Genomic DNA, 19,064 nt, shown 5'->3' with positions numbered 1-19,064 from the left:
CTCCTCCCTTCAGAACAAGACTGCATCTCATCCATCTCTGCCCTTCACCTGCTGGTCTGCCTCTTTTCCCTCCAGTGTTGATTAGCTCTGAGCAAGCTTCTTGTCATTTTTCCATCTGCAACCACTTTAGCCAAAATATTTGTACTCAACGTCGTGTATATAGGTATACAAAACAGTTCTACAAATCGAGTACTCACTGAGAATAATTCAAAGGAATTAATTCATTTTGCCTGGGGATTGGTGTCGTGACAGTTCTCTCAGCATGCATAGAACTGAGTTCAGTCCCCAGAGTCACAAAAACAACAGAACAACAAGTAGATAACGTGAATTTGAAAAAGAAATTTATTTTAAAATAATTCTTTGAAACACATAAAATTTTACCGTTTGTTAAAGACAAAGGCAAATTTACATCCTAATGAGATAGATATTCTCATTTGTTTTTATGTAACTAAATCTTGGCTGTTTACCTGCTACTGCAGGATGCAAAGTATCTTCAGAGGCTTTTAAAACTGTTGGATATTTTGATTTTATAATTGGCCATGCTTAGAGTGCCATTTTGCATAAATTAAAATAATAACAGCAGCCATGTATTCAGAAATTGTTAGAAATGTGTTTCCCTACTGCCGAGTCAGACTTCATCTTCTGAAACTCCAGACAGCAACTGAAGCAGATGTTTTGTTTTAGATAGGGTCTCGAATATACCAAATTGGCCCAAAACTTCCAAGAATGACCTTGAACTGGTGTCCTTGGGCCTCCGGTAAGGTGGCTGGGATTATAGGCACACTTTGCCACACTGGTGTACGCACAGCTATGGACTGAGCTGAGTTTCTATTTAGCCGGTGAAGAGCAACACTAAGAAAATGCTGCCTTCATTTTCCATCATTAAACTGTTATGTTTCTATATGAGCAGTAAAGACACTTCAATTTACAAGGTACTGTAGTCTCTGTGAGCTGTTAGGTGGCGTTCATGTGTATGGCATGGCGTGTGTAGGTCAAAGTGTACACAGTGAATGTTCAATACCAACACATGAGAGTTGGCAGAAGGAGCTGGAGAGATGGCTCAGCGGTTAAGAGCATTGACTGCTCTTCCAGAGTCCTGAGTTCAAATCCCAGCAACCACATGGTGGCTCACAACCATCCGTAATGAGATTGGATGCCCTCTTTTGGTGTGTCTGAAGACAGCTACAGTGTACTCATCAATAAAATAAATAAATATTAAAAAAAAAAAAGAGTTGGCAGAAACCGCCCAGATTCATTTCAAGTTTGATCATTTTGGGTTGTTGTGCATTCAGAAGCCTTTTGCTGTTGCCCAGTTTTCTCCACTCCCACATTTAATTTCTGGTGGCCACCCACAGGTTTAGAATGTGGGGCTTAGCAGAGTTCACTGCCCCACCTCCAACAATTACAAACTTGGGTCCAGCTGCCCTCTAGTGGCCAAAACATGATAATGCGCATCTGTATACTTTTCCCATCAAAGACTGAGCCGCTTACAAGGGTTCTCCAAGGACAGACACCTGCACTCCAACCATTATGGTGGCCTCCCTGACAAAGGGCACAAGCTCTGATACCTCTCAAACTTGTGTGTTCTGAAGCCACATGAATTTGAATTTCCCTTTGTCTTTCAGAGCCCCACATTGATCTGTAATGGGGGTTAGATAACATGGGTGACAAACTATTCCAAAACCCTAGGGGCTGTGACACCAAGGGCTACTTTCTAATTTATGCCTCCTGTCCACAACACTGTGAACCAACTACATCCCACATCACCTTCACTCTAGGACCCTCGAGGTCATTGCCAGGACAAACTGCAGATTAATGAATCCCCTTGCCAGCAACTAAAGGCTTTAACCTAATTAGAACGCATAGCTGAATGAGCCACCCATTACGAGGAGGTAGGAAAGTAAACTTCTATGGAACATTGAGAGCAGAGGAGCCAGGACTGCTTGGTAAGCAGTGGTTGGACACATTTTCAAGTTGCTGTAAGAGTGATCTCAGGGAGCCGCCTCTTGCCCAGCATGTTCCTGTACACTGCGCTCACTCCATGCGAGGCATGAAAACTGATGACCCTGGAGGTAGTTAGCTTGGTGGTGGATGGTGTGCCTAACATGGAAGACACCGAGTTCAGCCATAAACATACAGACCTGCAAACACACACACACAGACATACATGCAAGCCCACACACATACACACCAACAAACATACACGTACACGCTTACACATACACACACATGTTTGCACACACACAGTTGCAGCCTTAGACTGTATTTTCTTGTCTATTTACCCCCATGATTTCTTTCGACACCCTTGAACCTGTGGAAAGCTATTCAAAGCCACAAAACCAGAAAGGGAAATGGACTTGCCACAGTCACACAGTAAAGCATGGGCTGGGCTCTCAGATCTCCATACTTCAACTTCCGGTGGGTGAGGGGGAGAAGGTCTGCCTACCTAAGTCCTCGGGAGAGATGGTTACCTGGGACTGTGGCCACCGTGTGTACCTGTTCATATATGTATACATATGTGTATATTGTGTATGCATGGATATCTGCCTGCATAGGGAGGTCAGAAGTCAATGCTGAGTACCTCCTTCGTGCTCCCTCTTGTCTTCTGAGACAGACTCTCAATGAACGCGGAGCTCATTGGTTAAGCTAGGGCGCCTGCCCAGTGAACTCCGGGGAACCTCCCGTCTCTGCCTCCCTGGTACAGATGCACTTGGCTTTTATGTGGGTGTTGGGAAACTCATGCTTATACCGCAAGCATTTCACCTATGGAGTATTTCCCCACCCTGTGGACATTGTTCATTTGTTTCTTTGTTGTGATTTTTGAGACAGTGTTTCTCTATGTAGCCTTGCTGTCTGTCCTGGAACCCACTTCCTCTAATTCAGAGATCCACCTGCCTCTGCCTCCTGAGTGCTGGGATCAAAGGCCAGCGCCACCATGATCATGCAGGACTCCTGATGACCACCTTTCAAGGGCGCTGAGAGCTGCCACTCTTCCTCTAAGCTGTTCTTTTGTCCTCTTCCCGCCTTTAAGCTTGGGCAGGAAAACACGGGGTGGGGATGCGGGGGGAGGGAGAGGAACAAAGAGAAGCCTGTCCTGCCCTCTCTGCTGGAATCTGAACACTGCAGCCGTTCCCACTCGGGACACTGCACACTCATTCCCTGTCCTCTGGTTCTGGGCTCAGCCCAGACACACCCACCCTAGCAACCCCTGCCAGCCCCTGGGAGTCCACAAAACCTCCTAAAACAGCTGAAAAGAAAAATCCTCTGCAACCTCGGTCTCCAGGGGACCCTGCCAAACACCAGGGCTAGTGGCCGCTATGCCAAGACTCTTCTCCATGACATGTCAATAAATCACACACAAGCCAGGGCAGGAATAAATTGCCAACGGGGTCAGAAGGAAGCAGCAACTATACGTTTATTGGGTTTTGTTCTAGGTCTAAGCTGTCTTGAAAAGCCACCCTCCAGCCAGGTGGGTGGTGGTGGCACACACTAATCCCAACTCTTGGGAGGCAGAGACAGGTAGATCTGGAGTTTGAGGCCAGCCTGGTCTACAGATGGAGTTCTAGAACAACCAGAGCTACACAGAGAAACCCTATGTTGGGAAAAAGGAGGGGGGGGAGGAGGGGGAGGAAAGAAGGAAGGAAAAGGAAAGAAAAAGTAAAATCACCTTCCAATCCCCTGCTACCACTCATACCCTCACACCCGTGTCCCATGCCCTGACACCACCCAGCTCTCAGTAGGTTCCATGGGGACACCACAGCTTTTGCTGGCTTATTCCTCTTCCCTTACAAGGAAAACTCTTATACAACCATCAGAACCCATCCTCGTGGTCACTTCCTTGGGGAAGCCTTTCTTGGTGGCCCCTGTGGGGACTCGGGGCTTCTTCAGTGATGTTTTCAGCTCCCCACTCAGCTTTGACCGCTGTTGTCTGTCCATCTATCTTGTATTTTCTAGCTCTCTGCAGTGGAGCAACATGGATTCTTTACATTCTCTGTGCTGGGACTAGTGTGGGGTCAGAGTAGGTTCTGACTTTCCTCTGTAGCTAAATGACACGCCATGGTTCTATAGTGTTTCTTCCCCCGTGACTTCCTTAACATTTGAGACCACAGTGAAGCAGAGCAGACATGATGTGCAGATAAACACACGTCAAGCCAGCCGGTGGTGGTGCACACCTTTAATCCCAGAGTTCTGAGTTCTGAGCCAGCCTGGTCTACAGAGAGAGTTCCAGGACAGCCAGAGCTACACAGAGAAACCCTGTCTCAAGAGAGAGAGAGAGAGAGAGAGAGAGAGAGAGAGAGAGAGAGAGAGAGAGAAGAAACAGGTGTCTACAGAGAAAATAACACAAGCCAAGCTCAAGGCCAGATGCTGGAAGGGGGACATGTGTCTAGCCTAATTCATCTTTGACATCAGCGCGTACACACAGAAATGCTCAGTGGGCAAGGTGGTGGTGGTGCACGCCTTTAATCCCAGCACTTGGGAGGCAGAGGCAGGCGGATTTCTGAGTTCGAGAGTTCGAGGCTAGCCTGGTCTACAGAGTGAGTTCCAGAACAGCCAGGGCTACACAGAGAAACCCTGTCTTGAAAAACCAAAAAGAAAAAGAAAGAAATGCGCGGTGGATTCAGAAAACTTGTCTGAGAAAATGCCTCTTAAATTCCCACTTTTGTTGGGTTTCCTCTTCTCAGGCCAGGCCGCAGGATGCTCTCTGCCCTGTCCTCTGGAGTCCCCAGGCAGATGGAAAGACTCTGCCTCCCCCAGTACTGGCCGGTGGCGGCTTGCCATACCTCCTAACCCTATAAGAGATGCTGAGGATTCAGTTGGCTCTACTGTTCTTACTATCCCATCAAAAACATGTCTTTCCACTGTTTAGAGGCAGAAAACATACCTTTCATGAAAACTCACTCCCTATTGAGTATAAAAGAATAGAATAATGATGTTGATGATGGTGGTGATGGTGATGATGGTGATGATGATGATGATGATGATACTTCCATGTTGCTTCTCTTTTCTCTCTGGCTGTCGGGAAACTCGGGGACAATAATAACAGTATTACAGCAGGACTAAGCATTTCAAGATGCTCCTGCCTCCACCTCTCAAGTGCTGGTATTACAGGAATAAGCCACTATACCCAGTTTATAGCATAATGATTCCATACAAAGTGTGGTGCACACAGGGTGAGCAGTCTAAGCCACAGAACTAGCAACCCAGCCCAGGCCATGTACCACTCCCTGCGCAATCATAACACTGGAAATCTGTCAAGCCATGGTGAGCTGAGGACCTCTCGCGTCTCCTGACGCTGGCATCTGGAGGCATGAGGGGATCTGCTTGAAACTGTCATAGGTTCCTTCTGGAAAGATCTCATATGAAAAATTCATTCATGAAACAAGGCCCACAGTGAGATCGGCAGGAGGCCCAGATCTGAGATCTGGCTTGATGAATCCCCAGCCCCCTGGCTGTGGACCACTTGGTGGTGGACACTGGGCAGAGGCAGTGGCTGTCCTGGGAACCTGGCTACCCTGGAGATTCTGTTCGGATCCCAGTCCAGTCAAACACAGTGTCACACCCATAGCTAGGAATTTCACACTTCAGACCCAGAGTGAGTGCCTTGAATTCTATTTTTAAAGGCGTCAGAAATGAGGTTCTAGTGTGGAACCTCCTGACTTGCGAATGCTAGCAACCAATTGCATCTTTTCAAAACTCTGTTTTGAATAAACCAGATTTGCCTGGAGGCCACATTGGGGCTCATCTGATCAAGCCCAGTCTACTTCCGAAGGACCCGTGTGGTATGGCAGGGTGACGAGGGGGTGAGATTTAGTGTTCTTTCTGGAACCTCCCTTCCCCTCGAGACATTCTGAGAAAGCTACCCTGTTCGGAGACAACTCAAACCCAGGGCATGCTGCCAGCCCGAGAGGGCCTGAAGAACCAGCCTGCCTCCATCTTAGACTTAAAAGCCATTTTATAGTAAAGACAAACTAGGTTTTTTCCTGTTTATGATTAAATGTGTTTCTCAAGGATTGGGCTATGCCTTACCTGTAACCTAACTACAAATGGCTCTGTACTTCCTTGATCCAGGAAACAGCAACCATGTCTTTGTTTCAAAAATATATTTATAATTATCTTGCAACCCTAAAGGTTATATGGCCCCTATCACTACCTTATTATGACTACCTGTTGTGATAGCCTTGTTTTGACGGTTTCTTATGTTCCTATAACCCCACCCATTTCCCCCCATTTAGAAACCCCCTACCCCTGAGATATAAAACCTTGTCCTCTTCACGTCTAATGCTGACCTCTGGAACCCCTCCTTAGGGGGACACAGCCTGAGTACACTATTTAAAAAGCTTACTTTAATTAACTTGGCCATGATGATTTGAGTGGGTGGTCTTTCTCCTCTCATCTTTGGTATCAACAGCCCCAGACCCAAGCTGGACCATATGTAGGGCCCTGAGCCACATTAGGGTGACTGGTTCAAAATGGACACTTGACCTAGAATGAGAGATAAGTCCCTTTCCTGAGTTATCGGCACTTCAGCAAGAGCCTGGAGCAGGTGAGCCTGTCTGTGGTGGCTGGCAACACGAGGCATGAACACCAGGTGTGGTGGCATATGCCCGTGACCCCAGCACCTGGGAGGTGGAGGCAGGAGGAGAATCAGGAGTTCAAGTCCAGCATCAGCTCGGTAATCTAAAACAAGCCCTGGCTGAATGGGACCCTGATGGGATAACAGAGGGAAGGGAAGGCGGGGAATAGAAAAACCGGCCGTAGCTGGCTGTCTTCCCGTAGTGAGAGGATACTGGCTGAGAATGAGGTGCACAGCAGCAAGAATAGAAGGTTGTCAGAGAGGACCAGGCTGTGGTTCAGGGGTAGAGACCTTTCCTAGCATGAATAAGGCCCCAGCTCCCATCTCTAAGGTAGGGAGGGGGAAATCCTACAGGGCCAGGGCAGTTTGTAGCACACACCAATCCCAGCACTTGGAAGGCAGAGGCAGATGTTTGAGACCAACCTGCTCTACAGAGCAAGTTCCAGGATAGCCAGGGATACACAGAGAAACCCTGTCTCAAAAAAAAAAAAAAGATAAATAAATAAATCCCTACAAGATCCACCTGGTTCTAGAGATCCTGAACACTTGTTAACTTTCTTGTGAAGGACCAGAGTTCCAAATACCCTCTAATACCTCCCTTTCTTGTCCAAGCTGGGGAGATGGATTTCTGTTCTAAAAGCCACCGCTCCTATCTTGTGTACATGGCTCGTGCTCTGGCCCTTTGCAGCCCTGACAGGAACATTGAATACAGACAACTGTAGGGGGTGAGTCTGGTGCTGCTTGTATTCACATGCTAAGTTCTGTACCCCAAGATCTGGCTGCCCCAAGACATGCAGATCATCAGTATACCAGCTTTTGTTGTGTAAACTTTGCCCCCCCCCCGACATGTTATCCATGATTGGTTAATAAAGATGCCTATAGCCTGGGCTGGGCAAAAGAGAGAGGGCAGAGAAAAGGTTTCTGGGCTTGGGATCTCAGGAGAGAGGAGAGGAAATTGAGGAAAAAAGAGGAAAAAAGCACCATGGGAATGGCCGGGTGGGACAGGGTAAGTGATCTGTCAGGGTTACTGACAGGAAGTAGACAAAACAGCACAGAGGGCTGATATCTGCCCCGCTCTAGTGCTTTAATGCTTGTTATAAATATAACGGTTTTGTGTCTTTTATTTAGGAACTAAGTGATCAAAGGTGGGGTAGGAACCCCTGAATAATATTACAACAGACAACACTGAGCTTTGGGTCATGGCGTCACACCTCTTCCCAATTAGATTATTACACACACACACATGCACACACGCACACACATGTCACAAGGGACTTGTGACACCAAAAGCCTCAAATGTCAGAAGTTAAACCTGTGGGGAAGAGATTTTAAAATACACAAGAGCCTGGCATTGCAGAAGAAACTGAGGCAACGCAGAGTGTGGAACCCAGTGACTAGGCTGGCCCCCATGATTTTGTGGGGTGATCTGAAAACCACAGGAAAGTCTCTGCCCTGTAGGAGATCCTTATGGATCCCACTCACCTGCTGGTCTCTCTGGCATATCCCGCCTGCCAACAGCCCACACTCAGACCCCCTAACTCGCAGGTTCACCAAAATCTAGGGATTGTTGTCCACATAGCCTGCCCTCAGACTTCCAGTCCCTTAACCAAGTGGCAACAAAAACAGTGACCCTAAATGTCCCGGCCCTTCTGTTCTGCAAACTTGTTTCCTCTCCTTCACCCATCCAGCATCCTTCCTTAGTCAGGGTCACCTCCAGCTATAGGATCAGCTCACCTCTGGCTCCAGGAGCCAGAGCAGTCTGACCAATCAGTATATCCCAACCAGAGCTCACATGCTTAGGGGGCCAATAGAAGTCTACCTTCAGAACTTTCTCACCTTTAAGAGACCACCTCACATTCCTCATCTTTTTTGTTCTAGAAGATTCTTTACTGAGTTTTGGGGGTTGTTTTGTTTTGTTTTAAGACAGGATCTCAATAGGCAGTGGTGGCTCGCCCCTTTAATCCCAGCACTTGGGAAGCAGAGCCAGGTGGATCTCTGTGAATTTGAGGCCAGCCCGATCTACAGAGTGAGCTCCAAGACAGCCAAGGTTACACAAAGGAACTAAATCAACCAACCAAACAAAAAGACAGGACTTTCCTGTGTAGCCCTGGCTGCTTTAAAATTTATAGAGATCCACCTAACTCTGCCTCCTGAGTGCTGGGATTAAAAGCATGCACCCCCACTCCCAGTCCTAAGTGGACTTTTTAATTAAGCACACAACCACCCAGCTCATGGCTGCATTCCCCAGCCTCTCTTTCAGCCAAGATAGCCATGTGTTTAAATAACAAGCAGAGAAGATACATAGTTACCATCATCAGAGAGTCCTCCAGGGAAGCATCATCAACCTGCCTTTCACCCCACCCCACCTCTCTGACACTTAGCTGCTCTGGAAGCTCAGAAACCAGCTCATGCTGAGCAGGCAATGCCCCAGGTGTAGCAAAGCAACCAGGGAGCCTTGGGGTCCCTAAATAGAAATGGACACCAAACCAGCCCTGGGCATCCTCTCTGTGTTTAGACCTGCTGTTTTGCATCTTAGTGACAGATTTTCTCTCCTAGCCTGTTCTCTTCTCCAGTGAACACGTATCCCCAGGAGCTGGAGAGACAACTCAAGCTCTTCTAGTGAACTCAAGTTTGGTTCCCCAAATCCATGTGAGGTGACCCATCACCACCTGTAACTCCAGTCCTCTCTGTCCTCCAAGGGTACCGCATTTAGCGGGAAGAGATTCTAAACACCTTCCCACAGTCACAGGACACTTCCCTGCCCATAACTAACAATGGCCGGTGCTATCTGCTGAGAATCTGCTCACCTTTGCTGAGTTTTGATGTTACGGTCTCCAATGCAGGGACCACTAAGCTGTTGTGTTTCTCACAAGGACCCACTTTGAAAAAGAAGAATCCTGCAAAGGTGGCCATGAAACCTTTATTAGTGTTGCATAAATGAAGCCGGAAGCCTCCACAGGAGCGAGGGAGGGAGGCTGCCAATTTGTATGCAAAGTCAAGTAATGAAACCTCCACACAGGAAGGGTTTCCAGAGTAGGCAGGCAGGGCTAAGCTCAACCCTGGAAGTGCAGCATGGAACAAAGAGGGAGCGTGGGCAGCCTAGGGGAAAGGGTGGAACCTCCTGTGGACAGTCCTCCCACTGCCCCCACAGAGCCCCTCCACTGCCTGCTCTGCCTGGGCGCTCTCTCTCTCTCTCTCTCTCTCTCTCTCTCTCTCTCTCCCCTTCCCAAAGTCTTGCACACCACCTTCATACACTATCACTAGTTCTAAGCTTGATCTGTACCAAGCCAGCATCCTTCTGAATTAGATTCTTTTCTTGGGTCAGCTTTGAGGGCCGTCCAGCTCAGCTGCGAGACAGAGATGGGAGCAGAAAGCAACTGAGAGTTCAGTGAGACAGTCATACCTGACTCCAGGTCGAGTGACAGAGGGAAGGACAGCACAAAGGCACTGAGAGCTAGTGGAGGATGTCCCCAAAGTTGGAAGAGAAGGCATGGGGTGAACGGACTTGATTCTGAGATCCCACAGCAGCAAGTAAGATTCAAGTGCCTGATTTCTACAGAAAGGGGCTTCCCTGAACAACAAGGACCTCTACTGGGCTGCAGACGGATGGATGGAAAGATCAAAGGAGTCGTCCTCTGTCACCTTGGAAGGTCTGAAGTACCCAGGCAGTCTCAGACTTCTGGCCCTCCGAAAGCCAGGTTGTCCCGCACCATCAGCGTCTTGCGGAGATCACGGTCCACCAGGGGGCGCTGCATACGCCACTTGTGCGCCTCTTGCAGGCCAGGCTCGAAGTAGTAGATGCAGGCTCCAAAGCCCACCAGGATGAGGACGGAGATGACCAGGTAGACAGGCACAAACCAGTCCAGAAAGTGCGGCATCGCGCCGGCTTTGGCTGCCAAGAAATAGACGTGAGGACACAAAAAAGCTCCTTTGTAGTAACCACCCAAAGAGAGCCACGCGCCTTCCAGCATCAGGTGGGGAGTGCCTAGGAGAGTGGGGACAGTACCTGAGCAGACCTCAGGGTGATTCAGCAGCTCAGGCCTTTCCCCTCCAGCATGCACCATGCTGTCCCCTTCACACGAGGACACTCAGCTCCTACTCATCCTTCAAGAGATTTATAGCCAAGAGCTGCGCTGGCTCCAGGCCCAATCTAACGTCTGTGTTCTCGGACAAGTGGTCTAAGGCTGGGCCTCGGCTTCCTCAGATGAAAGGGGAAACCAGTACTACTCCAGCACAGGTCGTGATGGGCATTCATTGATGATTAATCCTTGCTGGTGGGACGGAGGCGGGGGCGGGGGCGTGCATGCGCAAAGCACTCACCGAAAGAGGACAAGGCTTGGAGGAGCCTCCTCTGCTCTCCTTACACCCCCGAGGCTCCCGCTGAACCTGCTCTTTGCCAACACCTCTACCCACCCACTCACACACACAAGGATGACTTGGGGCCACAAGCCAGTTGCAGCCTGGCGAACTTACGGAGTTCAAACACTGATCTGTTATCAATAGAGTCTACACAGCCCAGTTTTGTGATTACGAGGCCACTGTCACTGGTGCCATATAACTTGGGTTTGATCAGGGGTTCTCTGGCTGTAAATGGGAACGACAGCTCTTGAGTGGTAGGGGCTGCTAAGTGGGTTAATATATGGAAGACTTTCCCACACCAGTGTCTGTCATGTAAGTGCTGCAAGGTGTTCTTATGCTCTGCCCTTCCGTTTCCTTAGCTATAAAAGGAGATTGAAATAGGACTCACTTCCTGAGTCCACTGTAAATCAAACTTAAGCATTTTTATTATGTGTTACTTATCACGTGTGTGTGTGCACTCACATCCGTGTGTGTGTGTGTGTGTGTGTGTGTATTCACGTGCATGCATGCACGGGCATGAGTGCACGTGCATGAGAATGAAGGTCATAACTTGAGTGTGGTGGACAGAGGGTAACTCTCAGATGTTGAATTGTCCAGTATGGGTCCTGGGGCCTGAATTCAGGTTGCCAGGCAAGGCAGGAAGTGACTCCAACTACTGAACTACCTCACCAGCCCCGGTTTTCTGTTTGTTTTTAGTGTTTTTAGTTGGGCATGGTGGCACACACCTATAATCCCAGCACCCAGGAGGCAGAGGCAGGTGGATCTCAGAATTGGATGCCAGCCTGGTCTACAGAGTGAGTTCGAGGACAGCCAGGCTACACCCTGTCTGTGGGTGGGGGGGAGAAGAGAAAATTTTAAAAAATGGTTTTAAGACAGGGTCTCATATGTCTAGGCTAGCCTCAGTTTGACAATAACCTTGAACTTCTGTTCCTCCCACCTTCACGATCCTAGTGCTGGGATTACAGGACTGCCACACCACACCTGGTTTATGCAGTAGCAAGGATCAAACCCGGGGCTTCATGCAGCCAGGCAGGCAGTCTACTAACTGGAACCCCAGCTCCACACTGTGGGTTTCAGATGATGCCACCTCAGGCCAAGCCTGGCCCACACTCTGCCTGAAGGAGCCGCAAGGGAGAAAGCAGGAACATGGAGCATATGGCACGATTCACAATAGTCATGTGAACCCAGGCTCCTTACACTCTGTCCCTACGGTGGCTTAAAAAAGAACGGTTCACACAAGCTCTTGTAAGTCCCCGGCTGGTACAGCTCTCTGGGAAGGATCAAGAGGTGTAGCCTTGTTGGAGAAGGTACGTCATTAGGGGCCAGCTTTGAGTTTTCAAAAGCCCACACCACTCCCAATTCTCTCTCTCTCTCTCTCTCTCTCTCTCTCTCTCTCTCTCTCTCTCCTACTTATGCATCTAAATGTGAGCCCTCAGCTGTTCCTCCTGCCACCATTGCCTTTGCTCCTTTGCTCCACCTTCATGGTCTCTACCCCCCTGAAACCATGAGCCCAACTTACTTTCTAAGTTTCCTTGGACATGGTAGTTTTTGTGACAGCAATAGAAAAGTATATATGTACATATATGTATATGTGTGTATATATGTGTATATATATGTGTGTATGTATGTGTATATAATGTGTGTATATATGTGTGTATATGTGTGTATGTATATATGTGTGTGTATATGTGTATGTATGTGTGTATATATGTGTATGTATATGTGTGTATATATGTGTGTATATATGTGTGTGTATATATATGTGTATGTATATGTGTATGTGTGTGTGTATATGTGTGTATGTATATATGTGCGTGTGTATGTATAAATGTGTGTATATATGTGTGTATGTATATGTGTATATGTATGTATGTATGTGTGTATATATACATGTGTATGTATATGCGTGTATATATGTGTATATATGTGTATGTATGTGTGTATGTATATATATGTGTGTATATGTATGTATATATGTATATATATGTGTGTGTGTACACATACATATGTGTGTATCTACACATCTGCTCTCTGGCAGCATCCCTCCCTCATACCCCATGCTGGGTGCTATCACAGAACTGAGTACCAATCACCTGCTGCCATGCAATCCTCATCTTTAGGTCTGCTTTTACCTTCCCTAGATTGTTCTTTACATTTTTGTTTATTGGGCAAACTTCCATTTAGCCAACCACGTTCAGGTACAGAAAGATGCAGGGGCCCATCCATTTACCACACCCCTAACCTTCCTTGGTCCTAGCAAAGCGTGGTCTGAGGAGCCCCCTTGTGCATACTTAGCGGGGGCTGCATTTTCACAGAGCTTAGCCAGGGAATGTTGACTGGGTTTTACTGTCCAAGGACAAAACAAAAGCCTAGAGAAGCTACTTTGCAAAGGATTACCCACCTGAGAAGTGGTGGAGCTAGCCCATTCCCAGTGATGGCCTGAGGTGTGGGTCCCATACCACAGGGGAAAGCTTCCCAAACACGAGGGAATGAGCCACTGGGGTTTCTGGTGGGGGGAGGGGAGTGGACAGGATCACCTCCAGAGCAGGTTCAAGAGAAATGCCATTATTCTGACCTCCAAACTCCAGCTCCTGCCCGCCCCCATCCCTCCATTCCCAGGTTCTCTGTAACCTTGTGGGACGGGAGAAGTTGCTTCCTGGGTCCCCCTTGCCCCTGGTTTTCCATTGGCTGTCCTGAGATAAGGGCAACAGCTAAAGGTGCCCTATTTCTGAAGGGATAGAGAGACTAAAGGGCAGTTGTCTTGAATCAGGACTAGAGCAGCAGAGGTGGGGACGGGGTGCAGGGCCCAGCACCCTCCCAAATAAAGAGTGCAGAATTGCTGGGTGCTGATGCCGCGGTAGGATGGTCGAGAAAGGGGCCCCACAACAGCACAAAACTTGACTGTGAGAATGAGAGTCTGGGACAGAGCAGTGTGATTTCACAGGCAATACTGTAGGTCTGTAGTGCAGAGCATGTCCCTCAGCCTTCCCAATACTCTAAATAGAATCCATGCATTCTGGGGCTGCAGAGGACTCCTAGACCCCATCCTGATTTCTCGGGAGACCAGCATAATTGAAGGGGACAAACATTCAAGGGCCATCTCTGTGACCTTGGACCGCTCCTCACTCTCTGGGCTGCAGATTTCCGTATGCACAATGGCAGTGTGGCTATGGCAGCCAGATGATCTCTAAGAACACTGCCAAGCCTGTTTCAGCCCAGGTCCTGCCTGGGATAGTATAAAGGTTGCAGAGCCCCACTCCCTCCCTGTCTCCCAAGCCACCAGCAACACGGCATGCCTGCAAACTCACCTCATAGCCGTAGATGCCCGTTCTGCAGTCTTTGCAGAGCCAGAGCCTCAGCCTAGCCGCTCAGTGTTGGCCAGTGGACTCAATCGCAGCTGCTGTCCCCAGAGACACTGCCATCTGTGGCCGCTGTGGGAGCTAGAGGCAGAGAACGACAGGACACCACTCCCCAAGAAGATGGGGCTTGTCTAGTCTGAAGGCCTCTGAGTGGGCCAGGAGGCAGCAGCCTCGGGTTGGCTTGGCACCCTGGTACCTCTCTTTACTATCAAAGACCCTTCTCTCTGCACCCCCTACATTCAAGATAGCGGGAGGTGGGACCTGTCTCAGCCAATCAGCAGCCAGACAGAACAAGGGCTTTATCCTCTGTTGCCCTGGCAACCAGCTTTCTTTTCTGGATCCCTCTACTGTACACGTGGTACGACGGATGACAGGGAGGGCAGAATTCAGGGAGGATGAGAGTCACCTAGCAGGGACTAGGTCCCAAGGATAGTAGGCAGAGGGGAAGAAACCCAGGGCAGACTAGGGTGTCTGGCAGGTGGACACGGATGCAGCAACAGTAACAGGCAGTGCTAAAGGGTTCCATATTATAAAGTGATGACCCAAAACTGAGAACAGAGCCAGTATGTGCTGGCTCCTTGGATCTTTTGCTCTTGGTCAGACACTGCTTTCAGTCCTTCATTTCAATGAACTGACCACCAAGGTAGGCACTCTAGCCTGCTTTCGGGGATGTCTCTGACAGCTGTCTCCAATTCTCCCCAGGCACCAGCATCCCCATCTAGCCTTCCTGTGGTCCAGATCCTGGATCCCAGTATAGTGCCTATACAGCCATCCTCTATACCGCTGGCAGCATCGACAAGCGCCAACTGCCCTACGTGTTGGGTCCCGAGGGACATTTAATGCACGTTTATCTGTCATCCTCACCTTTGGCTCCCTGGCTGCCTCTCTGTTGACTCTGATCAAAGCTGCTGTTTTGCTGATGACTCCATGATGATACCCCTGAGACCTGAGTCCCCCGTGTCTCCACTAGGCCTTGCCAAGGCACGCATCTGGGTTGATTCCCTGGGTCTCAGCCTGGAACCTACTAGAAAGCCCAAACCAAAATTCAAAGTCTTTTCATGGCCTGTGACTCTAAAGGACATCACCTGGCCCCTCATCTCTTCCCTCCCCCTCCCTCTATGTGCTCCAGCCTCAGCAGTGCTCACCACTGGGGCTCTCTGCATCTGTCATACATCACTGGGGTGGGGTGGGGTGGGGGGTGTCTCTGCATCTGTCATTCACCACAGAGAGGGGGTGTCTCTGCATCTACAGTCGTTCTGGGAAGCTTTTTACCCTTTGTTAGTTCCTCTCTCTGAGGGGCAGAAATGGGTCCCAATATCTTCCCAGAGAAGCCTCCCTTGGCCCAGAGTAGCTTCCTCCCATTCATCCCTCCCTTGCCTGCTCTTATCTTCATGGTACCTACTAATGTCTGATCTTCAGGGAGCCCCTTGAAACACCACACTATTAGAATCAAAGTGCTGCCTGTGTCGGGGACAGCAGCTCCACGAAACCATTTAGTTCCTTCTCTCTGTGTGGGACAAGTTTAGTGTACAGTGACGTTTGGACTGGTCAAGGGGTGAGACCTTGGCTCTCTCAGAAAACAAAACAAGCACAATGTCATCACCCGTGTCTCCTCCCGTCAAAGGCTTGACGTGATGTCTGGTGTATCTGTATTCCCAAGCTCAGGCATTCAATCTGATGTTTATGAATGACTGACTAGTGAGAATGAATGAATGGATGGATGGATGGAAAGTAGTTCCCTCATTCAACAAGTGTTTATTAGCAACTACAATGTACCACTTTTAGAGTGAGTGACAAAGTCCCTGAGCTCATGTGTCTTTGTTTGACAGACAATAGACAAATAATTAAATTGTTAAGGAAACAATCTAGAGGTAGGAATGGTGGTTGGTGCACACCCTTAATCCCTGTACTTGGGAGGCAGAGGCAAGCAGATCTCTGTGAGTTCAAGTCCAGCCTGGTCTACATAGAAAGTTCTAGGACAGCTGGGGCTACATAGTGATACCCTGTCTGGAAAAGGCAAAACCCAAACAAAACAAAAAGCAATATAGGGACTGGAGAGATGGCTCAGTGGTTAAAAACACTTGCTAATCTTGCAAAGGACCCAGCTTCCATTCCCAGCACCTACAAGGCAGCCTCAGAACCAGGTATAACTTCAGTTCCATGGGAGTCTGGTTCCCTCTTCTGGCTGGCATAGGTATTGCATCGACATGATGAGCTTAAAGGCAAAACATTCATACGCATAAAAGAGAGAGAGAGAGAGAGAGAGAGAGAGAGAGAGAGAGAGAGAGAGAGAGAGAGAGAGAGGGCGATCTGTTCTATACCCTGAACCCTGAACATTTTAGGATGTTTCTTGCTGGATAGACAGAGAAAAGAAGATCCCACAGCTCGGTACCCAGGCTTTGCTCCGAGTTGCATTTGAAGAAAGGGACAAGGTGACAAGGACTCCTGAGAGAAGAGCAGACATATTTACCAGCCTCTATAAAGCTACCCACTAGGAGGACAGATGGTGGTGGCGCACGCCTTTAATCTGAGGACTCCCGGAGGCAGAAGCAAGCAGATTCTGAGCTCAAGGCCAGCCTGATCTACAAACTGAGTTCTGGTATAGCTAGGGCTACACAGAGAAACCCTTTTGAATAGAGAAAACAAAACAAATGAACAACAAAACCCCCCTACCCACTAACCACACAGCATTCACAACAAGCCACTGTGGGGTCCAGCAGACATAACCGCTCAGCATTCACGACGAGCCACTGTGGGGTCCAGCAGACATGGAAAAGATCACTTGCTACTGCTTTTCATTTGATTTGATTTTAGAGACCAGGCCTCATGTGTCGCAGGCTGGCCTCAAACTCACTAAGTAACTGAGGATTGCATTGACCCTCTGACCCTCCTGCCTCTACCATCCCAGTGCTGGGATCATAGGTGTGTGCCCCACACCCTGGTTTTGTCTTTCTGGGGACCAGACCCAGAGCTTTGCATGTCTGAGGCAAGCACTCTGCCAACTGAGCCACATCACCAGCTCATACTGTTCCAGTAAAGTAAATGAAGCTGGGCATCCTTTATCTCTTCCTGGAAGCTCTTGTCTAGGGCAGCATCCAGCAGGCAGGCGTGAGCTAGGTTATTGGTCTATAAGTAGAACAGATTCTCAGATGCTGAGACGTTCTTGATGATGATGTCAAGATTCGTGCAACAGAGAAAGCAGAACGGAAAGAAGAATGGAGCCTAGAAAGCTGGGGGGCGGGATGGGGAGGCACGGGAAGTGCTACTTTAGGTAGAGCCATTAACAAAGACCCCTCTGGGCTCTCAGAGACTGAATCATCAACCAAAGAACATACATGGGCTGGACCTCGCCCCCCACACACACACACAATTGTAGCAGATGTGCAGCTTGGTCTTCATGCTAGTACCCCAACAACTGGAGCGGAGAGGGGGGTGTAGCCTGCCTGTGGATCCTGTCCCCCTAACTGGGCCACCTTGTTTGGCCTCAGTGGGGAGAGGATTGCCTAGTCCTACAGTGAATTAATGTACCAGGGTGGGTTGGTACCCAGGGGGCACCTCCCACTTCTTGTAGGAGAAGGGGAGGAGAGAGGGGAGGGGCTTTTTGAGGGGTAGACTGGGAGAAGGGGGGGGGACCTGTGATTGGGATGTAAAGCAAATAAGCAAATTAATGAAAGGAAAGAAAGGAAGGAAGGAAGAAAGGAAGGAAGGGAGGAAGGAAGGAAGGAAGAAAGGGAGGGAGGAAGGAAGGAGGGAGAAAGAAAGAAAGAAGAAAGAGAGAAAGAAAAAGAAAGAAAGAAAGAAAGAGAGATCCCTCTAGGAACTACTTAAGAGGAAGGAGGTTGCTAGGAGCTGGAAGGGCCAAAATACTTATATACATTTATAAAAATGTCACAATGAGACCCATTATTACATATAACTAATATATTCTAATAAAAAACATTTTTTAAAAAATGGGTCAGTGAGATAGCCTCATGGGTAAAGGCGATTGCAGCCAAGCTTTGACAATCTGAGTTCAATATATGGGACCTAGAGGGTGGAGGGAAAAACCAACCCACCAACGGCTGTCCTCCGATCTCCGTTCACGCAGCATGCCACTCATGCCCATATTTACACCAAGGGGAATAAACAACACACAAAATAAATAATTAAAAAAGAAAGCCCTCTACCTGGGCATGGCAGCTGCTGCCTATAATCCCAGCATTTGAAAAGGCTGATTGCCCAGAGTTGGAGGCCAGCTGGGCCCTCAGAGTAAAACCCTGTCTCAAAAACAAAATAAAAACCACACAAAGGAGAAAGTCCTCGTGATAGATTGGAATTGGAGCAGACGTTTGAGGGAACGGACGAATGGTGGAAACAAGTTCTGACTAATTGGAATATTTCATCCCAAGGGAACAGGAGGGAGCAAGATCCTGACCAAGGGCAGCCTAGTGGCTGTTGTGCAGGTGCTTTTGGAGGGTGAGGACAAAGGCAAGGTCAGGGGGCTCGTCAGGAGCAGGACACACGGGGGCCATGACAAGTACTTGCAGCACAAGGAGATGGGACTCATAGGTTGGTTTGACAAGGAAGTCGTGTGTCTCAAAAGGATCTTGATGCTCTAAGAAGAATGGCTGGCTGCCCTGGGAAACTTGATGAGTGGCGAGCTGGTGAGACGGTTCAGATGACAGATGATGGCAGCAGCCTAGCTAAGACTGAAGTAGTGGACTGTATCTGTAAAGTAGAGCACACAGGCTTGCTAACCCACTTGCTGTGACTCCTAAAGTAAACTCGAGAAT

This window comes from Grammomys surdaster, unplaced genomic scaffold (assembly GCF_004785775.1).
Source record: "Grammomys surdaster isolate TR1022 unplaced genomic scaffold, NIH_TR_1.0 125852, whole genome shotgun sequence".
NCBI lineage: Eukaryota > Metazoa > Chordata > Mammalia > Rodentia > Muridae > Grammomys > Grammomys surdaster.
Note: the sequence above shows the minus strand (reverse complement) of the source record.